This window comes from Ranitomeya variabilis, chromosome 1 (assembly GCF_051348905.1).
Source record: "Ranitomeya variabilis isolate aRanVar5 chromosome 1, aRanVar5.hap1, whole genome shotgun sequence".
NCBI classification, from domain to species: Eukaryota; Metazoa; Chordata; class Amphibia; order Anura; family Dendrobatidae; genus Ranitomeya; species Ranitomeya variabilis.
Window position 1 is genome coordinate 803,104,232 of NC_135232.1, and position 22,323 is coordinate 803,126,554.

Sequence of the window (22,323 nt, forward strand, 5' to 3'; positions counted from 1 at the left end):
TACTTTCACACTAGCGTCGTACGACGCATGTTGCAATGCGTCGTTTTGGAGAAAAAACGCATCCTGCAAAATTGCCCGCAGGATGCGTTTTTTCTCCATAGACATGCATTAGCGACGCATTACGACGGATTGCCACACGTTGCATACGTCGTGCGACGGATGCGTCATGTTGCGTCGGACCGTTGGCACAAAAAAAGTTACATGTAACGTTTTTTTGTGCGTCGTGTCCGCCTTTTCCAACCGCGCATGCGTTGAAAAACTGCATCCGCTGCCCCCGTTGTGTTTTTTGTGCACAGTATGCGTCGGTACGTCGGCACGTCGCATTGCGACGTGCTTCGTACGACGCTAGTGTGAAAGTAGCCTTAGATAACTCATTTAAGCCTTTGCAGACTCCTGCGCACCACAGCAGCTCACCCTTGTTAGGCTGCTTTCACACTAGCGTCGGTAAGGGGCAGTAGCGCTGCGTCGGCCCGACGTACCGACGCATACTGTGCAAAAAATGCCCGACATTGGCAGCAGAAGCAGTCTTAAGACGCTTCCGCTGCTTCATTGTAAGGTCCGGGGAGGAGGGGGCGGAGTTTCGGCTGCGCATGCGCGGTCGAAAATGGCAGTCCCGATGCACAAAAAAAGTTACATATAACTTTTTTTGTGGCGGCGGTGCGCCAAAACATGACTCAACCGTCGCACGACGGTTGTGATGTGTGGCAATACGTCGCATTGCGTCGGTAATGTAAGTCTATGGGTAAAAAAACGCATCCTGCAGACAACTTTGCAGGATGCGTTTTTTCTCCTAAACGACGCATTGCAACGCATTCCAAACGACGCTAGTGTGAAAGTAGCCTTACATGATGGCGATAGAGTGGAACAGGTTTGTATTTGCATTACATTAAAAGAATTCTGGGAAGATAAAAACCCAAATCAGTTACTTGAGCCATCAGCCTACTTAATAATCAGTTTCTCTCTGGCTTTTAAATGTCACATAGTGTATTACTCATTGATATCACTTTAATAATTCTGTAAAAACCTGAATGTATAAGTGTTTTATTGTATTAAAGGGGTATTCCCATTTACACGATCATATCCCAATATGTAGTACGTGTAATAATAGCAAATATCTCCAATGAGAAATGTACCGTAGTATAGTTCTTCTGATTTGCTATTGTGCTTACCCTATGTGTAGCGCATTGGTACGACCATTCATATAATGACATTTAGTTATTAGTGGTCATAGCCAATGATATCTAAGCTACTGCAATGCCCTGCACATAGGGTAAGCAACATAGCGAATCAGAAAAACTATACTATATTTCTAATTAAAGGTGTTTAATATTGTTATTATTACACCCACTACATATTGTGATAGGATCTTGGAGATGGATTTGAATACCCCTTTACATTTTGTTTAAGGCAAGAAGAATTCACTTTCTGTCCAGGTAGCAGTATTAATGTTACATCTTTCCCACCTGTTCCATGAAACACTTGTCTCTTATCTCTAAACATGCATGCTCCACTAGAACTAATCAGTGGTAGTACCAGATGTCGGACCCCCCACTGAACTGATATTGATGACCAATCCTTAGAATAGGTCATCAAATAATGTCATATATTTGGAGAACCCCTTTAAGGAAGAGTAAAAAACATCAACTACATTTTGGAGCAATCTTGATTTTATTCTTCTTTTCCTCTGGAAGGCGTATATGTTAGTTCAGTGACTCAGCTTTTCATGGTTTCTTAGCTTCTGTTGCTATTGTAATGATCCCTGAGGATTTTTTCCTCTCCTGTGAATTCCCTTGTTGATATTTGTTTTCATCGAGGAATGTACGGAATGGGATCAGACACCAGAAATAAAATGCACCATTTATAACGCAGTGTAATTACTGCTGCTAATTCGCCAACATTCTCCATCCTTTACAAATAGATACCATAGTGTAATATACAGTGAAAGAGGGAAAATGCTCCAGAAAGGGGAACATCCACTGTCATGATCTCAATGGCAAGAGATCATAGCATAAGCATATATAGGAACTAGCTCTTGGAAGATGGGAACTGAGCTGACCATGAACTAAACCTAACACACAACTAGCAGTGGCCGGGTAGCATGCCTACGTTGATTCTAGATGCCCAGCACCAGCCGGAGGACTAAATAATGCTAGCAGAGGAAAATATTAGTCCTAGCTCACCTCTAGAGAAATACCCCAAAAGGAGACAGAGGCCCCCCACATGTATTGGCGGTGAATTAAGATGAAACAACAAACGTAGTATGAAAATAGGTTTAGCAAATTTGAGGTCCACTTACTACATAGCAGAAGACAGAAAGGACACTTTCATGGTCAGCTAAAAACCCTAATCAAAACACCATCCAGAAATTACTTTAAAACTCTGGCATTAACTCATAACACCAGAGTGGCAATTCCTGTTCACAAGAGCTTTCCAGACACAGTAACGAAACTACAGCTGTGAACTGGAACAAAAATGCAAAAACAAACATGGACAAGAGTCCAACTTATCTAGTAGTTGTCTAGGAGCAGGAACAAGCACAGAGAGGCTTCTGATAACATTGTTGACCGGCAAGAAACTAACAGAGCAGCAAGGTTATATAGCGACTCCCACATCTTGATGGGAACAGGTGAGCAGAGAAGATGAAGACACCAGTTCAATTCCACCAGTAGCCACCGGGGGAGCCCAGAATCCAAATTCACAACAGTACCCCCCCCTCAAGGAGGGGGCACCGAACCCTCACCAGAACCACCAGGGCGATCAGGATGGGCCCTATGAAAGGCACGAACCAGATCAGAGGCATGAACATCAGATGCATTCACCCAAGAATTATCCTCCTGGCCGTATCCCTTCCACTTGACCAGATACTGGAGTCTCCGTCTGGAAACACGAGAGTCTAAGATTTTCTCCACAACGTACTCCAACTCACCCTCAACCAACACCGGAGCAGGAGGCTCAACGGAAGGCACAACCGGTACCTCATACCTGCGCAATAATGACCGATGAAAAACGTTATGAATAGAAAAGGATGCAGGGAGGTCCAAACGGAAGGAAACAGGGTTAAGAATCTCCAGTATCTTATACGGGCCAATGAACCGAGGCTTAAACTTAGGAGAAGAGACCCTCATAGGGACAAAACGAGAAGACAACCACACCAAATCCCCAACACAAAGCCGAGGACCAACACGACGGTGGCGGTTGGCAAAAAGCTGAGTCTTCTCCTGGGACAACCTCAAATTGTCCACCACCTGCCCCCAGATCTGATGCAATCTCTCCACCACAGCATCCACTCCAGGACAATCCGAAGATTCCACCTGACCAGAGGAAAATCGAGGATGAAACCCCGAATTACAGAAAAACGGGGACACCAAAGTGGCAGAGCTGGCCCGATTATTGAGAGCGAACTCCGCCAATGGCAAAAAAGCAACCCAATCATCCTGGTCAGCAGACACAAAACACCTCAGATATGTCTCCAGGGTCTGATTAATCCGCTCGGTCTGGCCATTCGTCTGAGGATGGAAAGCGGACGAAAAAGATAAATCTATGCCCATCCTAGCACAGAATGCCCGCCAAAATCTAGACACGAATTGGGTCCCTCTGTCAGAAACGATATTCTCAGGAATACCATGCAAACGAACAACATTTTGAAAAAACAGAGGAACCAACTCGGAAGAAGAAGGCAACTTGGGCAGAGGAACCAAATGGACCATCTTAGAGAAACGGTCACACACCACCCAGATGACAGACATCTTCTGAGAAACAGGCAGATCTGAAATAAAATCCATCGAGATGTGCGTCCAAGGCCTCTTAGGAATAGGCAAGGGCAACAACAATCCACTAGCCCGAGAACAACAAGGCTTGGCCCGAGCACAAACGTCACAAGACTGCACAAAGCCTCGCACATCTCGTGACAGGGAAGGCCACCAGAAGGACCTTGCCACCAAATCCCTGGTACCAAAAATGCCAGGATGACCTGCCAACGCAGAAGAATGAACCTCAGAGATGACTCTACTGGTCCAATCATCAGGAACAAACAGTTTATCAGGTGGGCAACGATCAGGTCTATCCGCCTGAAACTCCTGCAAGGCCCGCCGCAGGTCTGGAGAAACGGCTGACAATACCACTCCATCCTTAAGGATACCTGTGGGCTCAGAGTTACCAGGTGAGTCAGGCTCAAAACTCCTAGAAAGGGCATCCGCCTTAACATTCTTAGAACCCGGTAGGTATGACACCACAAAATTAAACCGAGAGAAAAATAATGACCAGCGCGCCTGTCTAGGATTCAGGCGCCTGGCGGTCTCAAGATAAATCAAATTTTTGTGGTCAGTCAATACCACCACCTGATGTCTGGCCCCCTCAAGCCAATGGCGCCACTCCTCAAAAGCCCACTTCATGGCCAAAAGCTCCCGATTCCCAACATCATAATTCCGCTCAGCGGGCGAAAATTTACGGGAAAAGAAGGCACAAGGCCTCATCACGGAGCAGTCAGAACTTTTCTGCGACAACACTGCCCCAGCTCCGATCTCAGAAGCGTCGACCTCAACCTGAAAAGGTAGAGCAACATCAGGCTGACGCAACACAGGGGCAGAGGAAAAACGGCGCTTAAGCTCCCGAAAGGCCTCCACAGCATCAGGGGACCAATCAGCAACATCAGCACCCTTCTTAGTCAAATCGGTCAATGGCTTAGCAATATCCGAAAAACCAGCAATAAATCGACGATAAAAGTTAGCAAAGCCCAAAAATTTCTGAAGACTCTTAAGAGAAGAGGGCTGCGTCCAATCACAAATAGCTTGAACCTTGACAGGATCCATTTCAATGGAAGAGGGGGAAAAAATATATCCCAAAAAGGAAATCCTCTGTACCCCAAAAACACACTTAGAACCCTTCACACACAAAGAATTAGACCGCAAAACCTGAAAAACCCTCCTGACTTGCTGGACATGAGAGTCCCAGTCATCCGAAAAAATCAGAATATCATCCAGATACACAATCATAAATTTATCCAAATAATCGCGAAAAATATCATGCATAAAGGACTGGAAAACTGACGGAGCATTAGAAAGACCAAAAGGCATCACTAAATACTCAAAGTGGCCCTCGGGCGTATTAAATGCGGTTTTCCACTCATCCCCCTGCCTGATTCGCACCAAATTATACGCCCCACGAAGGTCAATCTTAGAGAACCACTTGGCCCCCTTTATGCGAGCAAACAAATCAGTCAGCAACGGCAATGGGTATTGATATTTAACAGTGATTTTATTCAAAAGCCGATAATCAATACATGGTCTCAAAGAGCCGTCTTTTTTTGACACAAAGAAAAAACCGGCTCCTAAGGGAGATGACGATGGACGAATATGTCCCTTTTCCAAGGACTCCTTTATATATTCACGCATAGCAGCATGTTCAGGCACAGACAGATTAAATAAACGACCCTTTGGGTATTTACTACCCGGGATTAAATCTATGGCACAATCGCACTCTCGGTGCGGAGGTAACAAACCAAGCTTGGATTCTTCAAAGACGTCACGATAGTCAGACAGGAACTCAGGAATTTCAGAGGGAATAGATGATGAAATGGAAACCACAGGTACATCCCCATGAGCCCCCTTACATCCCCAGCTCAACACAGACATAGCTTTCCAGTCGAGGACTGGGTTGTGAGATTGCAGCCAAGGCAATCCTAGCACCAAATCATCATGTAGATTATACAGCACCAGAAAGCGAATAATCTCCTGGTGACCCGGATTAATACGCATAGTTACTTGTGTCCAGTATTGTGGTTTATTATTAGCCAATGGGGTGGAGTCAATCCCCTTCAGAGGAATAGGAGTCTCCAAAGGCTCTAAATCATACCCACAGCGTTTGGCAAAGGACCAATCCATAAGACTCAAAGCGGCGCCAGAGTCGACATAGGCGTCCATGGTAATAGATGACAAAGAGCAAATCAGGGTCACAGATAGAATAAACTTAGACGGTAAGGTGCAAATGGAAACAGATTTACCAAGTTTTTTAGTGCGCTTAGAGCATGCTGATATAACATGAGTAGAATCACCACAATAGAAACACAACCCATTTTTCCGTCTAAAATTCTGCCGCTCGCTTCGGGACAGAATTCTATCGCACTGCATACTCTCTGGCGATTTCTCAGTGGACACCGCCAGATGGTGCACTGGTTTGCGCTCCCGCAAACGCCTATCGATCTGAATAGCCATTGTCATGGACTCATTCAGACCCGCAGGCACAGGGAACCCCACCATAACATCCTTAATGGCATCAGAGAGACCCTCTCTGAAAGTCGCCGCCAGGGCGCACTCATTCCACTGAGTAAGCACAGACCACTTACGGAATCTTTGGCAGTAGATTTCCGCTTCATCTTGCCCCTGAGATAGGGACATCAAAGTTTTTTCTGCCTGAAGCTCCAAATGAGGTTCGTCATAAAGCAACCCCAAGGCCAGAAAAAACGCATCCACATTGAGCAACGCAGGATCCCCTGGTGTCAATGAAAAAGCCCAGTCTTGAGGGTCGCCCCGGAGCAAGGAAATCACAATCCTGACCTGCTGTGCAGGGTCTCCGGCAGAGCGAGATTTCAGGGACAAAAATAATTTGCAATTATTTCGAAAATTCTGAAACCCAGATCTATTCCCCGAGAAAAATTCCGGCAAAGGAATTCTCGGCTCAGATACAGGTGCATGACAAACAAAATCTTGCAAATTTTGTACCTTCGTGGCGAGATTATTCAAACCTGCAGTTACCCTCTGAAGATCCATTACAAACAGGTGGACACAGAGCCATTCAAAGGGGAGAAAAAAAAAAAAAAAAAAAAAAAAATTTCAGCAGACTACTTATTTCTCTCCTTTCTCAGCCAAGGATTTTAACCCTTTAGTGGGCCGGTCAAACTGTCATGATCTCAATGGCAAGAGATCATAGCATAAGCATATATAGGAACTAGCTCTTGGAAGATGGGAACTGAGCTGACCATGAACTAAACCTAACACACAACTAGCAGTGGCCGGGTAGCATGCCTACGTTGATTCTAGATGCCCAGCACCAGCCGGAGGACTAAATAATGCTAGCAGAGGAAAATATTAGTCCTAGCTCACCTCTAGAGAAATACCCCAAAAGGAGACAGAGGCCCCCCACATGTATTGGCGGTGAATTAAGATGAAACAACAAACGTAGTATGAAAATAGGTTTAGCAAATTTGAGGTCCACTTACTACATAGCAGAAGACAGAAAGGACACTTTCATGGTCAGCTAAAAACCCTAATCAAAACACCATCCAGAAATTACTTTAAAACTCTGGCATTAACTCATAACACCAGAGTGGCAATTCCTGTTCACAAGAGCTTTCCAGACACAGTAACGAAACTACAGCTGTGAACTGGAACAAAAATGCAAAAACAAACATGGACAAGAGTCCAACTTATCTAGTAGTTGTCTAGGAGCAGGAACAAGCACAGAGAGGCTTCTGATAACATTGTTGACCGGCAAGAAACTAACAGAGCAGCAAGGTTATATAGCGACTCCCACATCTTGATGGGAACAGGTGAGCAGAGAAGATGAAGACACCAGTTCAATTCCACCAGTAGCCACCGGGGGAGCCCAGAATCCAAATTCACAACAATCCACCATACAGCAAAAGGCATTTAACCCCTTCATGACATATGATGTATATATACGTAATATGTCGTGTCCCTGACTTTGATGCAGGCTCACACGCCAAGCCTGCATTTTTCCTCGTTCATGATGGCTGATTTAACCAGTCATCATGTGCTTTTAACAGCCGCGGATGGATTGGTACTCCACCCATGGCTGTTGTCCCTCTGTCAGTCACTGACAGTGTTAAAGCCCTGCTCTGTAGAGCACAAGCGATCGGACAGTTTCAAGTGCCCTAAAGTGACTATTAAATAAAGTAAAAAACATATACGGTACTGTATATTTTTTAAAATATGAAAAAAAATAAAAAAAACACAACAGTTCAAATCACCCTCCTTTTGCCTCGTTGAAATTAAAACAAACAAAAAAATTAACATATTTGGTATCGCTGAGTTCAGAAATGTCAGATCTATCAAAATATAAATAAATTAGTCCAATCGGTAAACAGCATAACGAGAAAGAAAATCAATATTACTCTAATTTTTGGCCTCTGCAACAGTGAAATAAAATGCAATAAGAGGCGACAAAAACATTGTATGTGCACCAAAATGGTATCAGTTAAAAAAATCAGCTCAGTGCGCAAAAAAACCCCCCAAAACTGTCACCCAGCCCCAAATCCCCAAAAATTAAGACTTTCAGGTTTTGGAAAACGGTGACTAAAGCAAAAAAGTTTTTTCATGCAAATTTCCTCTTTCACTACGTAAGTAAAAAAACAATATATATGTTTGGTATCTATGTACTCATACTGACCTGGAGAATCATAATGACATGTCAGTTTACCATATAGTGAACAATGTAAATATTAAAAAAAACAAAAAAACAATTGTAGTTTTGCACTTTTTTTTTACAATTTCACTGCACTTGGAATTTTTTTCACCATTTTCCAGTACATTATATGGTAAAATAAATGGTCTCATTCAAAAGTATAACTCATCCCACAAAAGAACAAGCCCTCATATGGATGTATGGCCAGAAAAATAGAAAACCTTAGCACTAGGCAGAAAGGGAGGAAAAAATGAAAATGAAAAAAAAAACAAAACATGGGAAATGGCACTGTCACGAAGGGGTTAACTAGAACAATGCTTTGCATACTGCAGAAAAGATAGTGGGGGAAAGGAATGTAGCATGAATTTTGCACCAGTTTTATTGTGTCTAAAATTCATGAATTGTTTTGCACCTTTCTGCAAATAAATTCACCATTTTGGCTATGTTGTGCGACTCTTGGCATTTATGAAAACTGGGTGAAAAATGGATAAGGTGAACTATGCAAAAAATCTGTAGGCCAGATTTATGATTTGCAACTTCTTAAAGAAAAGCTGTTACCAATGCCACCTAATCTGAGTGCAGCATAATGTAGAGACCCTGATTCCATCGTTGTGTCACTTACTGGTCTGATTTTGATAAAATCACTGTTTATTAGCAGGAGATTATCACTAGAGGACTAGTAAATCTGCTTTGATGTAGTCTTCCATATTGATAAACTCTGTATAACTCCATTCACACCACTGATTGGTAGCTTTCTGCCTATGCACAGTGTACATAGAAAGCTGTCAAATCAATAGTGTGGGCAGGGTTATACAGAGCTTAGCATTTAGAGAGCTGGTATCTCTGCAGCAGATAAAGCAGTGATTTTATCAATACTGCTGCAAGCAGCTGAGTAAGTGATACATCGCTGCAATCAGGGTCTCTGCCCCTGCATCATGATGCGCACAGATCGGTTAGCCAAGACCTAGTGACAGATTCCCTTTAAAAGTTGAAATTCTCACTCCAGTTAGGGGGTTGTTATAAAAAGTGGAAAATAGCTCTAGTTAGAAGTGCTAAATCTAAAAATGGGCCAGATTTATCAAACACTATGATACATTTGTAGCAAATAATGGCAACACAGCCAGCAGCCATACTGATTTAAAAAATTCACTTAATGTTGAATTCCACCCATTGTGTATTTTCCACTCTTATTGGTAGTTGAATAAAAACATTTTTTGGATTGAAATTTTGATTTAAAACCTATAATTGACAAGTGCCTAAAAATGTGATCAATCAGACATTTGGTGGCCAATTACTATTAATCTTTTTTGCTTTTAAGATTTAATTTATGTGGATGTGCTGAGTTCCAACATTTTTTATATATACAGCTCTGGCAAAAATTAAGAAACCACTGCAAAATGTTCAGTTTGTCTGATTTTTCTCTTTATAGGTATATTTTTGAGTAAAATATAAATTGTTATTTTACTCTATAAACTTCTGATAACATGTCTCCGAATTTCCAAGCAATAAATTTTGTATTTTTTTTTTCTGACAAAGAATAATGGTCAAAATAAAAAACCCAGTGCTTTCAGATCTCAAATAATGCAAAGAAAACAAGTTCATAATCATTTAGAAACAACAATACTAATGGTTTAACTTGGGAAGAGTTCAGAAATCAAGATTTTGTGGAATAGCCATGTCATGCAGCTGCAATGCAGATAGGTGCAGGCTTCACTAGATGGCAGTAGAGAGGAAGCAGGTCTGCACCTAAGGCCGGAGTCACACTACAGCGAGATACGGCCGAGTCTTGCAGGTTAAAAACAAGCTCTGGCACCGGCACTCCGGAGCGGAGCGTGCAGCTCCATGTATTGCTATGCGGCCGCACGCTCCTCTCTGGAGTGCCGGTGCCAGAGCTTGGTTTTAACCTGCGAGACCTGGCCGTATCTCGCTGTAGTGTGACTCCGGCCTAACAGAGCTAACCTGCAGTGCGACAGTGAGGCTACCACAGGTGGCAGCAGAATAGTCAAAACAAGCAGGATCAAATCCTAGACTGTAGCGCAGTATCAAAGAAAAACGCAAACTCAAGGTCAGAGACAAGCCAGGGGGTCAGCAACAGTCAGGAGCGGATAAGCCAAAAGACAAAGGACAGAAACAGGTCAGGATACATGCCAAGTCAAACCGGGAAGTCTGCACACTAACGGGAAACACTGAGTCAAGATGAGAACAGGGGAAAACAGAGACACGGGTTCAGACAGCAAATGCACTATAACTGACATGATCTGCATGACACAGCGAGGCTAAATAGCAAACCTGAGACCAGACTGAGGCTTAGAAAGTTAACCCCTGACATGATCAGACCGGGAAAAGGGAAGACAGGACTCAAAACCTGGTCTGGATCATGACAAACCATGATTTTTAATCACAGCTTTCATGCGTCTTGGCATGCTTTCCACCAGTCTTTCACACTGCTTCTGGTGCAAAAATGTAAGCAGTTCTTCTTTGTGGCTTGTGACTATCCATCATCCTCTTGATTACATTCCAGAGGTTTTCAATGGGGTTCAGGTCTGAAGATTGAGCTACCCATGACAGGGTTTTGATGTGGTCTCTTAGTTTTTGCCAGAGCTGTATACTATAATTGTTTTACTATAAGACACACTTCTTAGCAAGGATAAATCTTGCTAAAAAGTGTGGGTATCTTGAAGTTCTCTGTGATTGGGAAGAGCACTCATATAGCATACTTAATGATCATTAAGGGAACTATTAAGTGGCTCTCTCCTCCTGCCTAGTACTGATCTATCAGATCAGTGCAGGAGAGGAAGCTGAACTTGCACTTCACTGATGCTGAAAGGGACCTGCTGAGTTTTAATGCTGTAAGCAGGGCTGCCACTAGAAATTTCAGGGCCCCATACTGGCAAAATTTTCGGGGCCCCCTTGAGACTCTGCCCAGGCTCCACCCCAGCCCCGCCTCCACACTCCACCCCTCAAACTGTCCACAGTCCCACAGCTCTCTCTTGGAATATCTCCACTTCTCACTAGTGTTGAGCATTCCGATACTGCAAATATCGGGTATCGGACGATATTCGCTGTATCGGAATTCCGATACCAAGTTCCGATATTTTTGTGATATCGGAAATCGGAATCGGAAGTTCCCAGTGTGTGGTTTCCAGGGTCTGGAGGAGAGGAGACTCTCCTTCAGGCCCTGGGATCCATATTCATGTAAAAAATAAAGAATAAAACTAAAAAATATGGATATACTCACCCCTCCGGCGGACCCTGGACCTTAGCGGTGTAACCGGCAGCCTCCGTCCCTAAGAATGCAGTGAGTGTAGGACCTGCGATGACGTTGCGGCTTGTGATTGGTCGCGTGAGCTGTCACATGAGCGGTCACGCGACCAATCACAAGCCGCGACGTCATCGAAGGTCCTTCACTCTGCATTCTTAGAAATGTAGGCTGCCGGTTACACCGCTAAGGTCCAGGGTCCGCCGGAGGGGTGAGTATATCCATATTTTTTATTTTTATTCTTTATTTTTTACATGAATATGGATCCCAGGGCCTGAAGGAGAGTTTCCTCTCCTTCAGACCCTGGGAACCATCCAGGATACCTTCCGATATTTGTGTCCCATTGACTTGTATTGGTATCGGGTATCGGTATCGGCGAGATCCGATATTTTGCCGGTATCGGCCGATCCAATCCAATACCGATACTTTCGAATATCGGAAGGTATCGCTCAACACTACTTCTCACCTATCACACATTGACAGTTCCCATCACCAGATCACATATATAGCCGGCAGCTTTTGTTTTGGCCAAAAGATTTTTTAAGCCACCAAAATGACAAGGTAGACACTTTTGGCCAGGCCCTACTCTACTGTAACCTATTAAATATTTGTTAAAATATGCAATACAATATAGGTATATTTTTAGTTATTTTTCCATTTTTAAAATTACCTATAATACCACATACAAGGAACAAATACCACAGCACCATGACCAGATGACATATTACCACTACAGTGATTGAATAATATCAAATACAAGGAACAAATACCACAACATCATGACCAGACCACATATTACCACCACATAGTGACTGAATACTACAATACTGATCAGTGATAAAAAAAAACCCACAATACTTTCACCATAAGTGCCAGTATTCACAGGAGATCTGTACTTAGTATGCAGTGTCTGTGTACAAGTAATACAGTGATCACCGGTGACATTATACACAGGACCGCTGTATATAGTATACAGTGTATAGTGTCAGTGTATAGGTAACACACTGACTCACCAGTGACGTCTCTAGGTGAAGTCCTTCATCTTTCATCCAGCACAGACCGCCATCACTTCATCCAGCCAGGACTCCTCTCTTCAGGAAATAACACCGTTATCTCAAGTTCCGCTTGCAGAACACATTACTTAATTTTCCCAACTTCTACATTACACCACATGAAGAAGGCAACATAGTATCACTCTACACAGTAATAGGACCGCCCCTCCATTTAAAACAGTATACTCAAAAAATAAAATAAATACATCACTGCAGTAATAATATCCCTTAATTAGCCCCTATGATAATAATATTCGCCATCCTAGCCCCCGTGTGTCTCATTCCTGGCATCAGCCATATGTTCTCGCATCCTGCCCTAATGAGTATCCATTCTGCCCCATATGATCTCCCCATCCTGCCCCATCTGTCTCCATTGTATCCATCGTGCCCCATGATCCTGCCCCATCTGTCTCCAATCCTGCCTCCAGTGTCTCCTATCATGCCCGTATCACCATTCTGCCTCAGTGTCCAGCTTTCTGCCCCTGTGTCGTCCAGATTTCTACCCGTGTCCAGCGTTCTGCCCCTGTGTCCAGCATTCTGCCCCAATGTCCAGCGTTCTGCCCCGTGTCCACCGCTCTGCCCCTGTGTCCAGCGTTCTGCCCCTGTGTCCAGCGTTCTGCCCCTCTGTCCAGCGTTCTGCCCGTGTCCAGCGTTCTGCCCCTGTGTCCAGCGTTCTGCCTCTGTGTCCAGCTTTCTGCCCGTGTGCCTCTGTGTCCAGCGTTCTGCCCCTGTGTTCTTCCTCTGTGTCCAGCTTTCTGCCCATGTCCAGCTTTCTGCCCGTGTCCAGCGTTCTGCCCCTGTGTCCAGCTTTGTGCCCCTGTGTCCAGCTTTGTGCCCCTGTGTCCAGCTTTGTGCCCCTGTGTCCAGCTTCCTGCCCCTGTGTCCAGCTTCCTGCCCCTGTGTCCAGCTTTCTGCCCCTGTGTCCAGCTTTCTGCCCCTGTGTCCAGCATTCTGCCCTGGGCCCCCAGGATCGCCGCTCTCAATAAAAAAAAAACACAAGTTCTGCTTACCTGGCCGCGCTCCTGCTCTCTCCACGCAGCTGAAGCGTGCACTCGCCGGCGACTGACAATGACGTCAGACGCCGGCGACATGCACGCTGCGACTGACGTCAGCTGCCAGCCTCAGATTGGCTGGCGGCTGTTAACGCGCGGGCCCGCACGTCAATAGCGTTAAACAGCTGCAGTGCCGCTAAGGGCCCGGTTTAGCCTGCAGCTGCCGGTAGGGGCCCAGTGAGCAGATGAGACGGGGCCCGATGCGGGCCCCCTCTGCCCACCGGGCCCCATACGCCAGTCACGGCTGTAATGCCCTGATGGCGACCTGGCTGTAAGTCCTGATACAGCACACCACTTAACACTAGAGCAGAAGGACAATCTAGTTCACAGTCATGTGATCAGTCATATTTCCTGAGGAATCTAGAAAGAAAGGGGAGTAAGAAGACTTTTTATCTAAACTATTCTTGTACTAATCTACTCATGAATAAAACCAGTGTAAGATGCATGTGCAGCGCCCCAGAGTCCTGGTCGTTGCAGTACTGTGGCTCCGCCGCTAAGGGGGGCTATGGTACGTCTGATGGCACTGAAGGAGTTCATCTGACCAGGTATCACATACACCAATACATTTCACAGCCGGGCCTCCAGGGGGAGCTAAGGGTGCTATTTATTAGGCCACTCCTCACCACTGTGGGTAAACTGGGGGTCAGGCAGGAAGTTAGTCAGAAAGCTGACTGGGTTGGAACCAGGCAACACCTTGTGGCAGGGGGTGTTGTGGGGGAAGATTCGGTAGGGTCCCTGTCAGGTTTGGGACCCTGACAGAGGTCTGGCAACAAGGAAGAACGTCACGGGACCGTGCCTGCTCAGCATAGCGGCGGTGCCCTAAGAAAGGATTAGAAGCGAGATATATTTTGCTGGGTGAGAAACGAGATCAAAGCAAGAGGAGAAATGCCAGTAGGAGTCGTGCTGTAAGACCGAGGCAACATCCTACTGAGGCGCACAACCGGCGGCCGGAACGCCGAGGAAGTATTTATATATCTAGCTCCAAGCAATACTTCAAACCAACGGCAGGACAGTCAGTCTCAGGCGGGCTGTCTCACATACATCACCTATGAAGACATGGGGGGCGCACTAGGAGAGGGGCGACTCTAGGGTCCCGGAAGAGCTCCGAGCCTACTCGTCATATGGGTGCTGTCCTAACCAGAACATCAGGGAGGGATGGAGGAGAAGAACATCATCCGAACGAGTTGTGAGGGAACATCAGAAACAGACACAACAGCTGCGGGGTACTATCCCGTAAGCACAGCAGGGGTGGACCACAACACATAGCGCTAGCAGGAAGGCACAGATTTCCACCTGCAAAGAGAACTCTGGAGGTGCCATCGGACCGGCCGGACTTGCGCAGCCTGGTGAACCGTATTCCGGACTGAGGACCCAGAGACCTTCAGTAAAGAGGTAAAGAGACTGCAACCTGGTGTCCTCGTTATTTACTGCGACCGGCACTACACCGCACCACTACCACCATCTACATCTATTATTTACTGTACGCCCCACAGCAGGGTCACGGACCGGGCCTAGCCACCGTGACAACCCCAGAGCAGAGACTCAGAGGCCCGGTACCGGGTACCCCTCGGCCCTGCGGCAGTGGGGGCGCTGCAGTTTTTGGCATCACGAACAGGATCTACTTAAGCCTGAAGAATCAGGTCATGTGTGCCTTGGAACTGTGATTTATTATACTTGGACTGTGATTTATTGCAAAGACTGTGCCGCGCCATTTACCGCCAAAATCCGCCGCCATTACAGCGCTGAGGAGAGCGCAGGAGAAGAAGAAGGGCGTGGAGGGGGCGTGGACAAGCTGAAGAGCACGAAGGACAATGGCCATCCAGTCTAAATATTTCTGTGTCAGGAGGACGTGTCCATCAGCAGCCGAGGTCCGCCTTCTGATCCTGTTTGGAGGGTGGAGACCATGGAGACAGGGCCGCCCACGAAAGAGACAGCGGGAAGAAGATACTGGAGAGGAGATAAAGATGGCGATGCCGGGAGCACCGCGTGGGGATGACCTGACTCGGCATGGAGCCGCATCACCGGACACAGCCTCGGAGACGCCATTGTTGCGGGGACTGGCCCTCACGGAACCACCGATGGGTCGACCTAACTGGCAGATGTCCGAGGAGTGTGTGGCCACAGCCGAGGCCCGACAGATAGCACGCCGCTTGGAGGCTGATGCCCGCGTGCTCGCTCGGCTGGGCCAGCCCACGGAGGTCCGCCTGTCTCCGGTGTCCCCTGCTCCTCCCAACCCGGCCACGGCTGAAGGTACGCTGCGGACACAGGGCATGAGGTTCTTGCCGGAGGCCGAACACCTGCGGCGCTTGATGACGGCGTGGCGGAGCCGGCCCCAGCCTGCAGCCCAGATTGACTTGACCAGCGTAGAAGAAACCCCGCCGTCACACTGGGGTGTAGTGGTGTCCTTTAACTCCTGACGTGGAAGGGGAGTTATACAGGAGATTGGGGAGCCGCTAGAGGTCCGTGTGGACCGGGAGGAAGTGGAGCACTGTGGAGGAAGGTTCGCTCACGACCTGGAGCCAGGTGACGCTGTGACCTACACCAGGTGGAGGAGGGAAACAGGTGAAGCTGGCTGAATCGCTCGGGGCGTCCAGCGGTGCGTCGCGCTCCAGGCCGCTGCCGGAATATCAGAAGACGAACCTCCTGCTGAAAAGGCAATGGAACCTGTCCCTGCGGAGCAGCGGGGAACCCGGACCCACCATGTACCCTGGGGGCGTGCCGGTCCATCAGTGAGAAGGGCATCACGGCGGGGAATCCTGTCCTTGCTGGGGCAGGAACCGCTCCTGGGATCGGCAGCGCGACCCGTTGGTCTGGTGAGGCCCGGAAGGAAACCACCTTCTGCACCACAAGAGTAAGATCTTAAAACTCTGCATAATATGTAAATAGTTCTTCAAACTGTTTGTTTTTGCTGCTATGATATTGCTAAAACCCATCCAGGGTTAACTCTTAAAGGGATCCCTTTGATGACCCGGGATCCCTATTGCTTTTTGGTTATTTTTCTACTTTTTGTTTCCTGTTGAAAAGAACTGCTGAATCATGAACAGTGCATGATACAAACTGCTTGTAAATAGTTTGCACCTTCTTAAAGGTGCTTCCTACTGGTTTTACTTAAAGAAGGACTCTTTGCGAAGATACCGCACCGGAGCCTTTGCTGAGTATGGACTGGTAGCTTGAGAAGATGCGCTACCTCATAAAGACTTGGTCCCCTCTTAAAGGGGATGTTCACCTGTGTACTTACGAGTAATACTGCCTTAAAACAGTAAAGTGATAATGATGCCTTGAAAGAAAGTAATAATGTTGACATGTAAACGTTAAATGTAACCAACTAGTTAAATGTGAAAAGTGTTTGATAATGTTGACGGAAGAATGAGGACAGAAAGTGAACCCGGGCGGGGTTAGTTGGTGAGTCCTCCTAGGAGCCATATAGAGATGGCCTGTTGATCCTAAACTGAAGGAAAAATGATATGTTCTATACTGTGTATAGTGGTGGAAGGGCAGTAGGCCCGGGCTGAACGGGGCGGTCCTGTAAAGAAAGGAGAGGCAGTAGGTCTGGAGCCGTTAGGACAGGCGGTCCTGCAGATTTAAAGATTGAGAATGAAGTTAATTGCCTTATAATGTGTTATAAGAATGTCTTTAGTGGATTCAGAGTGTACATCCTTAAAGGCAACGTTGAATTCATGTCTAAAATTTTTGCACTTAGTAGAATAACCGATTGGGTAAGAAAAGTTATTTATAGCAAAGTTATTTACAAGTATTTCACCATGTTTGTAACGTTCAAGTGTCCTCACCTCCCATAAAGGGAAGCCTGTTTAAATATGCTTATTGTTATTGCACTCACAAAAATTGTATGTCTTTTTGCTGACATGTATTGTTGTTTTCTTCCCAGTCCCGGAGTACTGGATTTAACCGGGGGGGAGTGCAGCGCCCCAGAGTCCTGGTCGTTGCAGTACTGTGGCTCCGCCGCTAAGGGGGGCTATGGTACGTCTGATGGCACTGAAGGAGTTCATCTGACCAGGTATCACATACACCAATACATTTCACAGCCGGGCCTCCAGGGGGAGCTAAGGGTGCTATTTATTAGGCCACTCCTCACCACTGTGGGTAAACTGGGGGTCAGGCAGGAAGTTAGTCAGAAAGCTGACTGGGTTGGAACCAGGCAACACCTTGTGGCAGGGGGTGTTGTGGGGGAAGATTCGGTAGGGTCCCTGTCAGGTTTGGGACCCTGACAGAGGCCTGGCAACAAAGAAGAACGTCACGGGACCGTGCCTGCTCAGCATAGCGGCGGTGCCCTAAGAAAGGATTAGAAGCGAGATATATTGTGCTGGGTGAGAAACGAGATCAAAGCAAGAGGAGAAATGCCAGTAGGAGTCGTGCTGTAAGACCGAGGCAACATCCTACTGAGGCGCACAACCGGCGGCCGGAACGCCGAGGAAGTATTTATATATCTAGCTCCAAGCAATACTTCAAACCAACGGCAGGACAGTCAGTCTCAGGTGGGCTGTCTCACATACATCACCTATGAAGACATGGGGGCGCACTAGGAGAGGGGCGACTCTAGGGTCCCGGAAGAGCTCCGAGCCTACTCGTCATACGGGTGCCGTCCTAACCAGAACATCAGGGAGGGACGGAGGAGAAGAACATCATCCGAACAAGTTGTGAGGGAACATCAGAAACAGACACAACAGTTGTGGGGTACTATCCCGTAAGCACAGCAGGGGAGGACCACAACACATAGCGCTAGCAGGAAGGCACATATTTCCACATGCAAAGAGAACTCTGGAGGTGCCATCGGACCGGCCGGACTTGCGCGGCCTGGTGAACCGTATTCCGGACTGAAGACCCAGAGACCTTCAGTAAAGAGGTAAAGAGACTGCAACCTGGTGTCCTCGTTATTTACTGCGACCGGCACTACACCGCATCACTACCACCATCTACATCTATTATTTACTGTACGCCCCACAGCAGGGTCACGGACCGGGCCTAGCCACCGTGACAACCCCAGAGCAGAGACTCAGAGGCCCGGTACCGGGTACCCCTCGGCCCTGCGGCAGTGGGGGCGCTGCACATGCATTAGAGGAGAGGTGTGCGCATGTGCGTGCGTCCAGCAGAGCTCTACTTAAAAGGAATCTGTCAGGTCATTTTTGTGTATCCTACTAATAGTATCCTGAAATAGGGCTTGGGCAGCCCTTAAAGGCTACGTAACTTATGTAACTGACTGAATCATTGACACCGGCAGAGGGGTGAGCGGGATTATGGGTGGGGGAAGGGGTGAATATTCATTTGTAATTTACATATGTTTGACTTGCCAGGGCGAGACAATACATTTTTCCAGAGCATACAGCAACACAAGAGGGCCATGTACAGAAATGATGGGCTGCCCAAGTCCTATTTCAGGATACAGGTGCTTCTCACAAAATTTGAATATCATCAAAAAGTTAATTTATTTCAGTTCTTCAATACAAAAAGTGAAAATGATATATTATATAGAGTCATTACAAACAGAGTGATCTATTTCAAGTTTTTATTTCTGTTTATGTTGATGATTATTGCTTACAGCCAATGAAAACCCAAAAGTCCTTATCTCAGTAAATTAGAATACTTTATAACACCAGCTTGAAAAATGATTCTAAAATCCTAAATGTTGGCCTACTGAAATGTTTGTTCAGTAAATGCACTCAATACTTGGTCGGGGCTCCTTTTGCATCAATTACTGCATCAATGCGGGGTGGCATGGAGGCGATCAGCCTGTTGCACTGCTGAGGTCTTATGGAAGCCCAGGTTTCTTTGATAGGTACTCATCAGTATGGCTACTGACAGAAAAAGAGGTTAGATGATACTCACCTGGGCGGGTGGTCCGATCCGATGGGCGTTGCGGTCCGGTCCGGGGCCTCCCATCTTCAAAGGATGACGTCCTCTTCTGGTCTTCATGGGCCGGGAAAGGTCAGGGAGGCCCAGCGCCTGCGCACTGCAGTACTTTGCTCTGCCCTCAACAGGGCAGACAAAGTACGCCTGTGCCAGAGCCGCAGCGTGAAGACCAGAAGAGGACGTCATCTGATGAAGACGGGAGGCCCCGGCCCGGACCGCGACACCCATCAGACCGGACCAGCAGCGGGACCGCCCCTGGGTGAGTATAATATAACCTCTTTTTCTTATCTTTCAGGATACATCGGGAGCTTATCTACTGCATTACAGAATGCTGTAGATAAGCCCCTGATGCTGGTGGGCTTAGCTCACCCTCGATTTTGGGGGTGACAGGTTCCCTTTAATCAAAATGCCGCCGGCAGCCTCACCTGAACAGTAGCATCTATTGCATTCGAATAGATGCTACTGCGCAGGCAACGACAGCACCATCTTGATGGAGCCTAATTTTTTTTCTCTAGAAAAATGGCTCAGGCGCCATTTTAATTAAGATTTTTTTTTTTTACAACAAAACTGTATGTCTAAATAACATGAAAACAAGCATATTATCCACCTTACAATGCTACAGCGCAGGCGCCTGCCTGATGAATGTGAATTTTTTTTTCAAACCATAAATCTATACAGTATGTAAAATAGGGGGCAGGTCACTGAGGGATCAGTGACCTGCCATTAGCCCATACAGATGAATACCTAATCAGAACACCACATGAAGACCCACACAGGCTGCCCTGGAGCACGAGAATCTCATTAACTGAAAACTGAAAACAAAGATTAAACAACAACCACAAGATGGATTTCATCAACCCAGTTATCATTTTAATTAGTATAACGGCGCCAACCTGACACCACTCTCTGTAGTTTACTGTGCACAATCCTGCTGACAGGTTCCCTTTAATTTTTGTACTAAAATAGGCGCCTGTGTTTGATCACACCACTTCTACTTCTATTAAGTTGCACTTGTATGCCAAAATCTGTAACTTCTTTATCCTTTAAGAGTTATTTATTATGCTTTACTTCTATAGCACTCATATGCCGCAGCACTTTACAGACATCATCACCACTGTCCCCATTGGAGCTCAAAATCTAGATTCTCTATCAGTATGTCTTTGTAATGTGGGAGGAAACCGGAGAATCCAGAGGAAACCCACGCAAACACAGGGAGAACTTAGAAACTCCCAGCAAATATTGTCTTTGGTGGGATTTGAACTCAGGACCCCAGTGCTGCAATGCTAATAACTGAGCCACCATACTGCCCACATAGCTTTTGATGGATCATTTTCATCACTTTGTGTTTATTAATTTGATAGTCAGGAATACATATTCGGGATCCTAAATTATTAATCCTACATCTAATTATCACATGATGAAGAAAGTGGCCCCCATTATCCAAGATATAAACTGCATATTTATATACATAGCTATGCGAGATGAACTATAAGAAAACTTACATTATCACTAAAATATCAACAGCATAATAATTGTAATAATAATAGTAATAATAATGTCTTTAATTGAGTAGTGCATGCTATGTGAATGACACCCTTTTTTTCTTTGCCAATTTTTTAATAAGGAAAACATTTTCTCACGAATGAAAAAAGTATCAATTAACAGTATGGCTGGCAGTATAGCAATCTTACCTGTAACTGCTCGTTGCCGCTGCTGACACAGCCTGTATGTGAGCTGGGGTACTTGTGGGATACTCAGTAGTTACAGCTCATTAATTCTGTAGCCGTAGAGATGTATATACCCTGTATCCGTAGTAACATCAGCATCCTCCTGCGTCATTATACTTCAGCATACAACCCAAAGGACAACCCTGTCCTCCTACTGAAGAATATTCTTCTTCGTTGTGTGATATTATTATTATTATTATTTATTTATATAGCACCATTGAGTCCATGGTGCTGTACATGAGAAGGGGTTACATACAGGGTTATAGATATCACTTACAGTAAGCAAACTAACAGTGACAGACTGATACAGAGGGGCGAGGACCCTGCCCATGGGGGCTTACATTCTACAGGGTTATGGGGAAGGAGACAGTAGGTTGAGGGTTGCAGGAGCTCCGGTGTTGGTGAGGCGGTAGCTTCGGTAGTGATGAGGAGGCAGCAGGGTCAGTGCAGTGTAAGCTTTCCTGATAGGTACCTAAATATGTATAACCCCTTCTATTTAGAAGATAACACAAGGAATCTGCAATTCATTTTCCCAAGATGCCACATGAGAGACTGTAAGTGTTGTGGGGATCTGATACTACATTAATTTTGTTTATTATTTTATATCAATTTCAGCTGCTACTGCTAATAAATGTTATGATAGGGCTTATTGTAAAATGTATTCTTACCAATAGCAGCTACTCAAAACCATATAATTTACTGCTGATAACAAAGCTTATAAATCATACTGCTCCTGTTATTCATCTATTGTAGCTTGATCAACTGCTATCCTCATGGAGTATGATGCCCAACAGCCCCTCACATAGTATAATTCCCATATGGCTTCCCCCTCACAGTATGATGACCCACATGGCTCCCACTCGGCTGTTTGATTTCACTAGCGGCATCCTCTCCTCAGTATGATGGATCCCCCATAGTAGTATGGATTCTCACAGCTCCTTCTGCACAAT

The 22,323-nt window shown here is 46.0% G+C and overlaps 1 protein-coding gene across 1 annotated transcript in view; it reads right to left on the bottom strand.

The window, feature by feature from the left end:
* LOC143769084 (calcyphosin-like protein) overlaps window positions 1–21,372 on the bottom strand; it is a 39,107-nt gene extending 17,735 nt beyond the window's left edge. The window contains exon 1 of the mRNA XM_077257700.1: window positions 21,338–21,372. The gene's annotated coding sequence lies outside the window, so the exon portion shown is untranslated. The remainder of the gene's footprint in view (window positions 1–21,337) is intronic.
* Between the last annotated feature and the right edge of the window lie 951 nt (window positions 21,373–22,323).